A 16,413-nucleotide genomic window follows, 5' to 3' on the forward strand; every position below is an offset into this window, starting at 1 on the left:
TTTTTGCATAGTAAATCCTTTACTCTCCACAGTTCCACCTTACAAGGGTTTCGGTTATTTAGAAGAGTGTGCACATTTTGCAACTCTGGTGTGGTATAAAACCCTGGCACATAAACAGCCAGTAGGAGTAATGTGCCAATTTTGAATTGTTCACTGTTTTTATTATAGGTTCTAGGTTTCAGATGAACAGGAGCCTGCTATTGCTTTAATAGCAGGATACTAAATTGCAGCCTCTGGCATATGGTACCTGCCCTCTTCCTGGCATACTCTAGTCATTCTTTGGCCATGTGATACCCTAATGTAATACATATTTTGTATTTTGTTCTACATGAGGATTTAAACATTAAAGAACACAATCTTTCTCTCTGAAGGTATGCAACTCATGGTTTCAGCTCTTGATAAAGACTTCAGATAACTAAACTTAAGTGTGCACTGAAGCTCTTCTTTCCAGAGAATGTTTTTAGTGGTGAAATGAAACAAGACCTCATGAACATCTAAGAAAAATGTCTGTAATACTTGTTCCTTTTTGGTAGAAATTACCTGAAAGCTCTTTCAGCCTGGTAGTCTATTAAATTGATCTTATTGACCACATAATATAATGTGTTTAGTACTACATAGTGTATAGGAAGTTAATCATATGTTCGTATGATCTCTGTGAGCTCTAAGGGAATCAGTATATTCTCTCCCAAGTTTGAAATTAGGTGTATTTGAAATAACTAATAATCACTGGATGTAATGCCCATTTTTATTAATCATCTACAAATGTTAATCATAGATTTTAAATAAAGTGGTGTAAACAAGTCCTGGTGTTGTACTATGGGTTAATGCGCTGGACTGCAAAGTTGTTTGAACTGCAAGGTTGACAGTTTAAGCTCAACCAGCTGCTCCTTGGAAACCCTATACAGACAGGGTTGCTATGGGTTGGAACCGACTTGACAGCACTTTACAACAACAACAAACAAGTAAGGCAGATTAAAAAAAATATTACTTTAAGACAATACTTTGCTTTGTTATTAAATTAAAAGACACAACTTTAACATTAGATTTTTGAGGGTTTTTTTCTTAACATTTTATTGTGGTTTGTCTGACAGTTTACGGAGTAAATTAATTCATATCAGCAATCTATATACATTTTGTTTTTTGACATTAGTTGCAGTCCCCTCAGTGTGATGAGACTCTTCCCACTTCTTCCCAGGGTTCCCCATTTCATTTTGCATAGTTTTCCTCTGCCCTTTCCTGTTTTCTGAACTTTGTTTTTGGATAAATGCTGCCCTTTTGGTCTCGTATGTTCGGTTGTTCTCATGGGTGTTTACCTTCTATGCCTGTGTGTTGTTTGGTTGGAGTCTTAGTGTAGAGCGGTTAGAAAAGTACTAGACCACAGGTTGATTTGAACCTAAGGCTTAGCAGTTCAAAACTCACCAACCACTCCTGGGAAACCCTCTACAGGGTCGCTATGTGTTGGAACTGAATTGACGACACACAACAACAACAACAACATTGTTTGACTAACGGTAGCCTTTGGAAGTGGGTTCAGTGCCTGACTTGAAGGTTGTCTTAAGGACCGTAGCCTTGGGGATTTCACTGATCTCTGTCACAGCAGTAAGCATGGTGGGTTTTTTTTGTTTTGTTTTGTTTTTTATGATTTTGAATTCTGTTTTACATTTTCTCCCTCTCTGTCCAGGACTTTCTACTGTGATCCTGATCAGAGCAGGTGGTCTCCACTGCTGGACATCATGTTTTTCTCCTGGTTTCAAGCTAGTGGAGGCAGTGGTTCGTGTATACCATTAATCCCTTGGACTAATTGTTTCCTTGATTCTTTGATGTTTTTCGTTCTTCTTTGTTCTGGATGGGAAGAGAGCAATCAGTTATATATCTTAGATGGCCACTCACAAGTGCTTAGGACCCCAGTTGTTATGCTCCTAAGTAGGATGTTGAACAATATCTTCAGGACTGCGTTATGCCACTTGACCTGGCTGTTCCCTGAAAACTGTGGTTCTAAATCCTCATTCTCAAAGGTGTTTGGTTATGGCTGAGAAGTTTTTCTGTCTTTGCCCCATGTATGTTCTACTTACGTTTTTAAATGCCATCAAGTTGACTCTGACTCATAGTGACCATGTAAAGGGTTTCCGAGAAGCAGCAGGTGAGTTTGAACTGCTGACCTGTGGTTCGCTGTCCAGTGCTGATCCTATTACACCACATCAGAAGTCCATGTTCTACTTATAGACATGGATATATTTGAACCACATGCAAATGTATATAGAACTGTCCTCTGCCAAACTTACATATGCATGTGGGTATGTTTCCAGATGCCATCCCTTAACCATTTGGCTTACATATGTACCTGTGTATTCACTCATCAGTTATTGTAGTTATATTGTATTATAGTTATTGTACAATTGTGAAGTGTTTTAAGAAATTAATCAGGAGTACCTTAAAGATGAGCCAACAGAAGGAATTGTCAACCTTAATGAATAAAGTAACTAACTGAAGGCCAGAAACTGGTAAAAGAAGATCATAAAATTACAATTGATGAGGTAGCTCCTGAAATTGGGATCTCACATGGTTCAGCATTTTCAGTTTTAAACTGAAAAGTTTTAGGCTCAAAGGGTTCCAAAAATGTTGTATGAAGATCAGTTAGCTCAAAGAACTGATCTTTACATCAGTCTTTTAAGTAAGATTGAAGCTAATGAAGACAATTTTATGCAAGGAATTGTAACCAGGGATGAGTATTGGATTTAACAGTTTGATCCAGAGAGCAAGGTTCATCAAAATAGTGACTTCTAAGGGGATCTTCTGGACATATTACATTCACGGCAGAGAGGTCAGCTCAGAAGGCTATGCTGGCTGAGTTTTGGATTTCAAAGGGGTAATCTTGATAGATTTTCTCAAAGGACACCAGGTGATCACAGGGGCTTACTATGCAGAAGCTTTAAGAAAATTGTGAAAAGCTTTGGTGAGAAAACAACCAGGAAAGTTATACCGAAGGCATTTTTTCAATCACAACAATGCACCCGCTCATTCTTTGAAGTTAGTACAGGCTGTCCTATTAGAATTTCACTGGGAAACCTTACCCTATCCATTCTATAAGCCCAGTTTTGCCCCTTCAGACTTCCTTTTGTTTCCCAAACTCTGTGAACATTTAAAAGAAATACAACTTGAGTCCTTTGAGGATGCCAAAACTCCCATTTTGGCATGGTGCAAATTGAGAGTACAGAATTCTATGGGAAAATATTGTTGTTGTTGTTAAGTGCCATCAAGTCTGTTCTGATTCATAGCAACCCTGTATAGGGTTTCCAAGGAGCGGCAGGTGAGTTTGAACCGCCGACCTTGTGGTTTAAACTGACCTTGAGGTCTGGTGTCCTATCCCACAGCGCCACACCAGGACAATATTAGAGAGATAGAAGCCAAGTATATAGGCCTAGATGGAGGTTATGTCCAAAAACAACAGCTTCACATTTTGATATTTTTTGCTTAATAGAGATTGCTATGATTTTGTAGTAATCCTTTTTGTCTTACCCTTGTATATAATGGCATGTGCCTTTTATATCTGTGTACGTCCCAGCATCTTTCTTTCTTTGGGTCATAGTGTGCTGACCTTGCAGTTAAGGCATGTTACCTTTTCCTTTAGCTTCAGCAGTTTGAAACTACCAGCGGTTCCGCAGGAGAAAGATGAGGCTATCTGCTCCCATAAAGATTTAAAGCCTCGGAAACCCTGTTCAGGGTCGCTATGGTTCAGAACGGACTCGACGGCACTTAACAACAACAAGTTAATACATGTTTACTATTTTGTTGTTGTTCTGTGTCAGTAAGTGGGTTCTGACATATGGATAACAGAATGAAACAATGCCCAGTCCTCCAACATTCTCACAATTGTTGCTGTGTTTGAGACCATTGTGGCAGTACTCTGTCAGTCCATCTCATTGGGGGTCTTCTTTTTCATTGACCCTCTACTTTACCAACCATGTTGTCCTTCTCCAGTGACTTGTCTCCTCTGATAACATGTCCAAAGTACATGAGAGGAAGTCTTGCCGTTCTTGATTCTAAAGTGCATTCTGGTTGTATATCTTCCAAAATAGATTTATTTGTTCTTCTGGCAATTCATGGTACATTCAATATTCTCCACCAACACCAAAATTCAAATTCTTCATCAACTCCATAACTCAAATGCATCACTTCCTCTATGGCCTTCCTTATTCACTGTCCAGCTTTCATATACATATGAGGCAATTAAAAATACTATGACTAGGGTCAGGTACACCTTAGTCCTCAGAGTGACATATTTTACTTTTAGCGCTTTAAAGAAGTATTTTGCCTAAGATTTGCTCAATGCAATGCATCATTTGATTTCTTGATTGCTGCTTCTATGATAAGCTTTGATTGTGGAGCCGAGTAAAATGAAATCCTCAATAACTTTGCTATTTTATCCATTTATCAAGCTGTTGTTTATTGGTCCAGTTGTCTATGATGTAATTAGGGATTTTCCTCCTTCTGTCTCATCCCTGCTAACCATCAAAGAATGTTTATTTGTGTTTGTAAACCTTTTATTGACTCTTTATAATAGTTGTCTCGTACGATATTTGTCCTTTTGTGATTGACTCGTTATTCAGTATAATGTCCTCCATGTTCATCCATGCTGTGAGATCTTTCATAGATTCATCATCATTCTTTAATGTTGTATTGTTGTTGTTGTTGTTAAGTGCTGTTGAGTCAGTTCTGACTCATAATGACTCTGTATAGAGTTTCAGAGGAGCAGCTTGTGAGTTTGGACCACTGACCTTATGGTTCAAACATAAATTAGATAATAGACAACTTACCCTACAGCGCCACACCAGGATTCCATAGTGTTCCATTGTATGTATGCACCATAGTTTGTTTATCATTTGTCTGGTGATGAGCCTTAATGTTGTTTTCATCTTTTTGCTTTTGAATAGTGCTGTGATGAACATGAGTGTATTTACGTATTCGTGTACAGCTCTTATTTCTCTAGGATATAGACGTAGTAGAGGAATGCCAGATCATACAATTTCTCTATTTCTAAAACTTTTTAAGGAAACGCCATACCATTTTGCGCAGTGTTGTACCATTTTACAATCCCACCAGCAGTGTAAGAGAGGCCCAGTCTCCCTATACCCTTGCCAATATTGGTTGCTTTCTTTTTCCATCATTGCTATAATTACCAGGGTGAAGTGCTATCTCATTGTTGTTTTGATTTGCATCACAGTCCTGCTGTCTTGCTGCAGGTTAATGCACTTGACTGCAAGGTTGTTTTGAACTGCAAGGTCAGTGGTTCAAGCTCACCAGTCACTTTTCAGAAACCCTATACAGGATCACTATGAGTCAGGAAACTGACATGAGGGCAGTTAACAACAATAGACACCTCGTGTGGTCCTGTAGGATCAGCACTGGACTACACACCGCGAAGTCAGCAGTTCAAACCCACCAGCTCCTCCTCAGAAACCCTGTCACTATGAATTGGAACAAACTCGACTGCACTTAACAACAACTACAATAACTATTGATCATAAGCTTTTCTTTATGTATTTGCTGGCTGCCTGAATGTCTTATTTGGCGAAGTGTCTGTCCATGAAATATTCTTAGTTCTGATTTTAGTGTGATTTCAAGTTCATTTTTGGTGGCATCTCCTTTGAAGGTCTATCATCAAACCTAGTTCAGCTCACAACTTCTTACTCAGTTACAAATGGCAATTATGTCTCTAAGATACAACAATATAACAATGATTGTTGTTGTTGTTAAGTGTTGTTGAGTCAGTTCTGACTATAGCAATCCTATATAAGGTCTCTGAGGAGCAGCTGGTGAACTTATTGGTCCAGTTGTGAAGATTTCAGTTTTCTTTATGTTGAGCTATACCCCCTACTGAAGAAGGTCTTTGATTTTCATCAGTAAATGCTTAGAATTCTCTTCACTTTCAGCAAGCAAGTTTGGGTCATCTGTATATTGCAGGTTGTTAATTAGCCTTCTTCCAATCCTGATGCTCCTTTCTTCTTCTTTTTTTTTAATGTTTTATTATGAATTATGTGATAGTTTACATGGGAGAACATTAGTTTTACATTCATCCTATCATATGTCGTTTTATCGCTATGATTACAATCCTCTCTATGCATCATCAACCAACCAAAGGGAATACACTACAAGCCTGCCCCCTGGTTGTCAGCACATAGCCCTCTCCCTTTCTGTGTCTGAAGTCCCCAGCTGCTCCATCTCTCCACATCATCGTCTCTGCCTCCATCTCAGGCATCACTGTTTCTCTGGGTAGGGTCCCGCTCGCCGCTCTTCTCCCTTGATGGCCCAAGTCCATTCTTCTTTATAGAGTCCAGCTTCTCAGATTATTTGCACAGCATACACATTGAGTAAGTATGATAAAATGATACAACTCTGACACACACCCTTCCTAATTTTAAATCATTCAGTACCCTCTAGTTCTTTTTGGGTAATCTACTTCAGCTAGTTAACAAAGTTTGCAGCTTGAACCCATCTAGTGTTCATGCGTCACTATAGGATAAACATTCAACCTCAAGGTTTGTTTGAACCACGTGGATGGCTTCTTGAAATGTGACATATTTAAAATTTATCTCATTTATTTGTTAAATCATGAAAGCATAGTAATAAAGAATTAGAGCAAATCTTAATCCTGCAGCTAAGGCACTCTTCTAATACTTAAATCATCTCAAAATTTCATTATCCAAAGTTTGTTAGCATACTTAAGTTGTAATGAGTCAATGCAAGATGGGTTTCTCATCCACTGAGGCAAAGAAATGATGCTTTTCCCCACCACCCCATATTGACTCTTAATTGAGGGTGTGTCATTTAAGTTTTAAATACCTGATGTGCCCTTAACAAGTGGACTTCCTCAAGTGAGCTTCAGGTAGCACCATCAAGAATCATAAAGTCATAAGAGGCAGTGATGCAATCAGATGGACTCCTTCTAGCTTAATGGCTCGGGCAGAGGTGACTACATACTCTAAGTTATATATACACATACCAACTCCAAGTTAAGTGACATCACCTTGGTAGCTTACACTCTTCATTCTACCCATTCCCTTCAGGTCCATTGTGATTCATTGAGACCCTATAGGACAGAATAGATCTGCTCCACAGGGTTTCTGTGGCTGTAAATCTTTTTGGAAATAGATTGCCTCACTTTTCTCCCATGGAGTAATTGGTTGTTGTTAAGTGCCGTCAAGTTGTTTCCAATTCCTAAGGATCCTGTATAGGGTTTTTGAGGAGTGGCTGGTGAGTTAGAACCACTGACCTTGCGGTTCAAACAGACTGTGCAGTCCAGTGCATTAACCTGCAGTGCCACACTGGGACTCCATTTGTTGTTGTTAGTAAGTGCCTTCTAGTTGGTTCCGACCCATAGTGACCCTGAATAGGGTTTCCGAGGAGTAGCTGGTGAGCTGGAACTGCCAACCTTGCAGTTCAAACAGCTTTGCAGTCTGACACATTAACGCACAGCACCACATGAGGATTCCTAGAGACTTGCAAATACTTTAGATCATTTTCTTCCCTCAGAACCAACTGTTAAATGCTTGTCTTCACATTACTGCACTATTGTTATGTTTATAATTGAATATGAAGGAAGACAACAAATGAAATGCAGTCCCAATATTCAGCTTTAAACAAAATCAAATATGATCGGATGCCGTTGATGGCATTTAACAACCATGGACTCCTGGTGTGGTCTCTTTAAGGTAGATATTCTGGTAATCCTGATTAACACTGAAAACACAGAATTCTAAACTGGAGTCCTGGTCTGGTGCTGTGGATTAATGCCCTGGACTGTAATGTCTGTTTGAACTACAAGGTTGATGGTTCAAGCTCACCAGCTGCTCCTTGGAAACCCTATTCAGGGTCCTGGGCACAAGCTAGAGACTTATAACATCCTTTCATTTAAATCATTGTGGAGGTTTTTTTGTTGTTGTTGCCATCGGTTCTTGAACTTCTTTGGGAAACTTGAAATTTTACCTATGTGACTTGCCAAAAACCATTATTATTTGCAATTACGATATATGGCAGAATCACCGCATAGATGTGAATAACTCATCCAGGAACTGAAATTCGTTGAGTTGACTTGTGGAAGCATTATACAAAGTAATGATGCCCATTTTTAAAAATCTGTGATTACGTATGGATGTGATAATCTGTAGCAGCAGCACTATCAGATAAATAATACATATTTAAAAAATTTCTGTAATTACATGTTTACCCAATAGGCCAGAACGACTCTGTCCCAAGGAGCTGTTACAGACTGAGTAAATAATACATGTTTTAAAGTCCATAATTACATATGTAAACGATAGACTATTGAGTAAATAATGCACATTTTAAAAAGTCCATAATTACATATTTACATGATAGTCTGTAAATTCTGTAATTACTTATTTACACAATAGACCATAACAGCTGTTACAGTCTATTATGTTAACTCTCATAGAATTATATTATGGATTTTTAAAAACACCATAAAGAATCTAAGGAATGAAATGATAGAAATGAAGTAAAATATAAACTTCAGACTTACTGCTGTTCTCCAACAAGGTCTATTTTGAGTTCATGTAAAACTCATGACTGGTACTTTATTGATAATCACTGACTTAAAACTTATTTTTCAAAAATACAAGTCAAAGAACCAGAGAGTGAGGGATAATGGGTTGGTGTGATATTAGGCCAAGTTCTTCACCATTTCCGTGGATAGAACTTATTCTTGGTGGCTTACATACAGATTACATGTAGTTCTTAGTTTTTTAAGTCTTTTTAGAAAATTATAGGGAGGTACAGCCATTACAATTGTACTGTGTATTCTTCACTTGTTTTTTCAATACAATTTAATAGTGTATAGTTTGAATATAATGGTAAAATGTATACCTATAGGTCGGTTCGAAACTACCAGCCGCTCCGCGGGAGAAAGATGAGGCTTTCTACTCCCGTAAGGATTTACACCCTCAGAAACCCTGTACAGGGTCGCTATGGGTCGGACCCGACTCGACGGCACTTAACAACAACAACAACATAGGTCATACATAATGATAATGTATATCTTTCTTTGTTTTTTTCTGGAAGATTATAATTGCTTTCTTGATATTTTAAGGGATCTCATGAGTTAAGGACTGATGTGGTGTATTTTATGTCTTAGTTTCTTCTAAAGTTAAATGCAAGATCAATGCAACTAAATGAGACTTCTGTCCATAATTACTACTAAGTAGCAAAGCTAAATTAAGCAAGTGTAGATCTGTCATTTAAGATGTTGGACCATATATTTTTAGTAATAAAACACAGTATGGGAGAAACCTTTGATCCTATTTCTAAGATATTATTCCATAAGATATTTGACAGCTTGAAATAACCAAATGTTTGATTTTCAGAGAGCTGTCACACAAAAATAAATCTACACATTCATAAAGTTTATTTTCACTTCATATTTGAGTTACCAACCTCTGACATTTCTCAACAACATGCATAGAAGAGGTTATTTTAAACCAGTGGCTTTCAAATTTCTTTGATATGACCTTTAGTATGAAATATTTTATATTTATGACCCAGTACACAAAACACAAAGAGCTCTGGTAGCGTAGTGGTTACCAGTTGGACTGCTAACCTCAAGGTCAGCAGTTCAAAACTACCAGCCATTTCGCAGGAGAAAGATGAGGCTTTCTGCTCCCATAAAGATTTACAGTCTCAGAAACCCTATACAGGGTCACTATGAGTCAGAACCGACTCTATGGCACACCCACCACCACTACCACCATCAAACACATACACGGAGTCTTGGTGTGGCGCTGTAGGATCAGCACTAGACTGCTAACCAAATGTTGGTGGTTCAAACCCCCAGCTTCTCCTTGGAAACTCTATACAGGGTCATTATGAGTCAGAGATGACTCAATGGCACTTGACAATACCAACAACACAAACATATATACAAAGCTTTCATAAAACCATGCATGCTCATAATATACAGTAAGCTCTGACAATATTATATTCTATTATATTCTGTTTGATTTTGTAAAAAATGCTAGTCTTGATTCACCAAATTGCATTCATGATCTACAAATGGGTCAGAACCTGTAGTTTGAAAAACACTGATTTAGACAATGTCTTTCATTGTTGGGGCATGAAAGGCTTTCCTACTTTAGTAAAGATAGGTAAAATCTGGTTCATTTGAGAGCATTTTATAGGTGGTTCACATTTGTGTAATCTAACAAAAGTTAACTCATCATCTGTGCATCTAGAAATATATAAAAAAGACATTGTTAAAAAAAATGTCTTCTAGCATTAAAGATGTTGAAATAAAGAATTTTGGTATAGATGTCAGTTTGAGGACTAAGGTGCTCCTGACCCAAACCATGATATTTTCAATAACCTCATATACATGTAAAATTTGGACAATGAATAAAGAGGACCACAGAAGAATTGATTCATTTGAATTATGGTGTTGGAGAAAAATACTAAAAGCGCCATGGATTGCCAGAAGAACAAACAGATCTGTGTTGGAAAAAGTACAACCAGAATGCTCCTCAGAAACTAGGATGGCCAGAGTTTATGTCTCATACTTCAGACCTACTATTACGAGCAAGAACCTGTCCCTGGAGAAGGGCATCATGCTTGGGAAAGTGGAGGGTCAGAGAAAAAGAGGAAGACCCTCAACAGGTGGATTGGCACAATGGCAGCAGCAAAGGTACCAACTGGGTTACACCTAACAACAACAATACCAAGGTACATTATTCAAGAGTTTTGATTATTAAAATTTTTGTTCTTGTTAAGTGCCTTTGAGTCAGTTCCTATTCAGTACTTCTGTATAGGGTTTCTGAGGCTTTAAATGTTCCTGCGAGCAGTGGGAGATGTGCAGAGTAAGGTGTCAGATTTCTGACTCACAATGCCCTCTTTGAAAAGGGATTCATTTCATGGGTATTGTTGATACTCCTACCGCAGATTTGCAAGCAGAGTTAAAGGGGGAAATGCTGTGGCATTATTATTATAAAAGTGATAAATGATCATAAAGAGATTTTTTTATATTTATTAGATGGCCAAACAGTTCTTGAATAGTGGAATTTCAGAGTGTTGAAACTTGTCTGAATTTTAATAAATACAAATTTTGAATTTAAGATGAATTTAATTTGATATGAAAAAGTCACCATTATTAATTTGTAAATAAAGTAAAACATTTAGATAATTGCTATTGTTTTTCTTCCGTTTTGTTATGCATACTTTGTTAATTGTCATCAAGTGGACTTTGACTCATGGAGACTCTAGGTACACCAGAACATGCCCAGTCAGTCTTCACAACGGTTCTTATACTTGAGTCCAAGGCTGTGGCCACTGTGTGTTTTGAGTGTCTTCCAATCTAGGAGGGTCATCGTCCAGCATTGTACCAGATAACATTCAGTTATGATCTACAGACTTTCCATTGGCTAATTTTTATAAGTAGATTGCCATCTCTTTCTTACTCATCTGTTTTATTTTGGAAGTTTCATGGAAACCTGTCCACCAGGAGTGAACCTTCTAATACCTGGGATGCCAGTGGTATAACCATCAGCCTCATAGCAGCATACAAGCTACCACAAATGTCAAGTAGGGCAAATTGACAGACAGGTAATGGGTTAGATATAGTAATAGTCACTAAAATACATTTGTTAAAATTTAAAGGGCAACATCTGCCCAAAAGCAAAGTTCAAAAGGATTGCAATACAATCATGAAATAAAATGTGTATAAGTTGTTGAATGGGAAACAATTTTGCTCAGTAAGCTTTCATCCAAACTCCAATAAAATGTTCAAAAAATATTTTTGTTGTTGTTGATGTTCTAGGAAAAAAGTGAAGCAAGAAGTCAAGCTTCTGATAGTGTAACATTGTTGTTGTTAAGTGCCGTCGAGTCGTTCTGACCCAAGGATAATAGAAGATCTAAAATTGGTAAATATGCATGAGATACCAATATTTATACTGCCTGGTAGTCCCTATCTTGACGATATTTTATATTTTGTCCTGAGATCTAATGAATGACATTTGTGTAAGTATTCTACAATGTTGTCTGTAATACTTACAACTTTGAATAAACTCTTGGTAGAATATCTTCAGACAACAGGCAGTTCATATTTGTAAATTTGATTCAAATCTCAAATACGCATCATGCCAGGTCTTTTTATTTTGATTATTTTTCCCCCTCTGCTTTATTGTATTTGCGTCTTCTCCTGTATTTCTTACCTTATAGTCCCACACTCCTTCTAAGCTAGAGACTGAGAATCTTCCAGTTCTATCTTTCCTTCCATTTCTCTCTCCTTCACTTTCCATCATCAGTCAAGATTACATCTTTGATAGTATATTTCTGAAATGTATTTTGATTTCATTCCTTCTTTGTATTCCCATTGCCATTTTTCAAGCTTAGACCTTTATCATTTCCTACCTTAATTCCTATCAGCTTCTGGTGTGACCATCCTGCCTCCATCTTTGACACTGCTGCTGGGGCAGTTTTTCAGAAAGCTAGGTGGTAATTCTTGCCTACCTTTGGTGAAAGCACTGCTGCTCATTCTTCAGGCCTCACAGGAAAGTACACCTCCTACAGGAAGGTTTTCCTGAAATTGTTGAGAGTCACGTTGGGTGTCCATACTATTGGGATATGGCTCTGTTAGAGTGCTGTCAGACTGTGGAACTGTGTGCTTTGTATCCCTCACAAGATTTCATCTTCTCCAAAGCAATGACTGTTTCTGGTCCTCTGTGTTCCTAGCATCCGGCATGGTACCAGGCAGTATCAAGGGCTCATTCATTACCTGTGAAATGAATCGTTGGAAGAGACACTGTCTCTAAATATGAAGCTCTAATTCAGAAAGAGATTTAAAATAAATTATTGTTCTTCTTGCTAAGTCCCTTCAAGTCAGTTCTGACTCATAGGGACCCCATGCAGAACAGAATGAAATGCTGTCTGGTCCTTCACTATCCTTATAGTCATTGCTGCATTTAAGCCATTGTTCCAATCATGGTGTTGATCCATCTGGTGAGGGTCTTTCTCTTCTTTGCTGACCCTCTACTTTACCAAGTGCTGTCAAGTTTACCTACCTCTGATTCATGGGGACTGCATGCAAAAGTAAACAAAACATTGCCTGGCCCTGCTTCTGTTCCATGATCATTGCCATTCATAGGGTTTTTAGTAGCTGATTTTCAGAAGCAGATCACCAAGCCTTTCTTCCTAGTTTATCTCTAAAACCTGTTCAGCATCATAGCAACATACAATCCACCACTAACAGACTGGTGGTGGCTGCTTGATTTGACAAAAGTTGAACTTGATTTTTCTTAGTGAATACCAAAGAAAGCAGACAAAAGTCAACATTTTAAAGAAAATCTTTTTCTCTAGATTACAGACTCAGTCAGAAATTCTGTCAGCTTAAAATCGGAATCTACCGTTTATATATCAGAAGAGCTCATTGCTAATGTAATAACTTCTTCAGATACCTATGATCTGTTTTTTAAGGAGCTCTGGTAGTGTAGTGGTTATGAATCGGACTGCTAACCTCAGGGTCAGCAGTTCGAAACTATCAGTTGTTCCATGGAGAAAGATAAGGCTTTCTGCTCTTATAAAGATTTACAGCCTCAGAAACTCCATACAGGGCCTCTATGAGTTGGAACCTACTCCACAGCACATAACAACAACAACAACAACAGCAATTTTTTAAGAGAGGCATTGATATCTGCATCCTTCCTGGCTTTTTCATAGGTACATGTAAAATAGTTATGCAGCATCTTTTATCAAATTCGATACCCACATTGCATGTTGCATTTTTAAACCTGTACTTATTTATTTCCAAAGGAAAAGTCTGTAGTAATATTTTGTAACTATAAATGGACATCAGGGTGAGAACTTTTTTCCAAAGGAATTTCCCTCTTGCTAGACTGAAGTTTCCCAAGTATGTGATTTTATAGCAAATGATTGCATCACTTGGCTGTTGTAATGCCAAATATGTTTGTGCCGGAGAAGTTATTTATTTTATACACTTTTGTTTTCTCTTTTATTATTATAATGGAATTTGGAGACAGAGATAGATTTCTTCCCTGCAGTGTTAACTACAGTAAGGGTTAGCATTATGGAATGTCATTCGACTGGCTCTTATAATGATAAATATTTCTATGACAAAGCCTACTGTGAACCTGCATGCTCTAGAAATTTCTCTCTCCCATGGCATCTATTTTACCTCAAGGAAAAAGCAGGGGAAATGCAGTAGATTACTTCTAGGAACTTGTCAGCAATTAAATAAAACTCATGTATATAAAGGACATCTTTTCCTTTATATTATTTTGTCATTGGTTACACACTGTTGTTGTTAAGTGCCGACCCATAGAGACCTTGCATAGGTTTTTGAGGAGCGGCTGATGAGCTTGAATTGCCGACCTTGCAGTTCAAACAGACTTTGCAGTCCAGTGCATTAACCCACAGCACCGCATCAGGACTCCTGGTTACACATTACACAGATCTTTTTCTGTATTTTTGCCCTTCTTTTTCAAAGACGATGCTTTTGATGGTGATATTGTCCATTCATGAATATACCTTGAAACACAGAACTTGTTCGCAAGGTATTCTCAAGTTAGATTCTTGGTCTAATGACCATTTGTTCATTTACTTGTTAGAAGTATTGTTGAGCACCCCTTGGAAATGTAAACATGAATACTAACCTAGCCTCCATGAATGTATAGTCTAGAAATAGTAATACAATGTGCATATAAATAACTATGACAGAATTAAAAAGTGATAGAAGAACCCAACCCCTTGTTAGTTGCTACATTACTACCATCCAATCTGCGGCATCATCATTCTTAGGTAACCGCTACTGCTGTTCTTCTCCTGTGCCTTCAAGTCAGCCCTGACTGGGGGCAGCACTGGTGTCACCCAGTACACTAACTCATACATACCGTCAGTGCCGCTACCCTACCGTAGACCTTTTCCTGTACCAGAGCACACAGAATCTCGAGGAATGCTTAGTATCTACTTAATCATAGAATAATATGTGACCATTGTAATAATAAGTAGTTTAAATGTAATGTTTCTTAGATGATATGAATACTAACAACAAAATAGTTTTGTAAAATTGTTCTGCATTGATTTACATCATTATTAGTAACTGAGTGGAAGCCTTTTTTGGTTTTTCTAGTTAGTACTTCATTATGAAAAAAGGTTATTGACACAGGTTCACAAATACTCATTTACAACACTATTGTAGCTGAAACACTAAAAACATTGACAAAAATCAGTGACTATCAACCTTGCTTGCTGAAAGTGAAGAGGACTTAAAACACTTACTGATGAAGCTCAAGGAGCACAGCCTTCAGTATGGATTGCATCTCAATGTAAAGAAAACAAAAAGCCTCACCACTGGACCAATAATCAACATTCTTATCAATGGAGAAAAGATAGAAGTTGTCAAGGACTTCATTCTTCTTGGATCAACTATCAACACTCACAGAAGCAGCATTCAAGATATCACATAACATATCGCATTAGGCAAATCTGCTGCACAAGACCTTTTTTACGTATTGAAGAGCAAAGATGTCAGCTTGAGGACTAAGGTGCACCTGACCCAAGCCATGGTATTTTCAATAACTTCATATGCATGTGAAAGCTGGAATGAATAAGGAAGACCAGAGAAGAATTGATGCTTTTGAGTTATGGTGTTGGAGGAGAATATTGAAAGTGCCATGGGCTGCCAAAAGAACTAATAGTTCCATTTTAGAAGAAGTGCATCCAGAGTGCTCCTTGGAGGCCAAGATGGCCAAACTTCGTCTCTCATACTACGGACATATTGTCAGTAGGGACCAATCACTGGAGAAGGATATCATTTTTGGTAAGGCAGAGGGTCAGAGAAAAAGAGGAAGATAGATTGGCCAAGTGGCAGCATCGATGGACTCAAGCATGGCAATAGTAGTGAGGTTGGCCCAGGATCAGACAGTGTTTCGTTCTGCTGTGCATAGGGTCACTATGGGTCAGTACTGACTCGATGGCATCTAAGAACAACAACAATAGCACATCCGGAGTCCTGGTGTGGCGCTGTGGGTTAATGCACTGGACTACAAAGTCAGTTTGATCCCTAAGGTAGGTAGTTCAAGCTCACCAGCCGCTCCTTGGAAACCCTATACAGTGTTGCTGTGGGTGGGAACTGACTCAACCTTACTTAACAACAACAATAACACATCAGTAGCAACTAAAACAACAGTGCATACTTGTAGAGCATGTACATTAAACCACGTGATTTAAAGCATTATTGTAATTTCGTAATAATGACAATTCTGACATTAGGTTTAAGAAGCAAATTGGCATAGGGTTTTAGCCCTAGGCTTATGGGAAATATTTTTATAACTAACCACAGGGATATTTTAATAAAATAATAGTCAATTCCTGCTGAAATACTGCACAAGAATGTTA

Source organism: Chrysochloris asiatica, unplaced genomic scaffold, assembly GCF_000296735.1.
Source record: "Chrysochloris asiatica unplaced genomic scaffold, ChrAsi1.0 scaffold00114, whole genome shotgun sequence".
In the NCBI taxonomy this organism is placed as follows: domain Eukaryota; kingdom Metazoa; phylum Chordata; class Mammalia; order Afrosoricida; family Chrysochloridae; genus Chrysochloris; species Chrysochloris asiatica.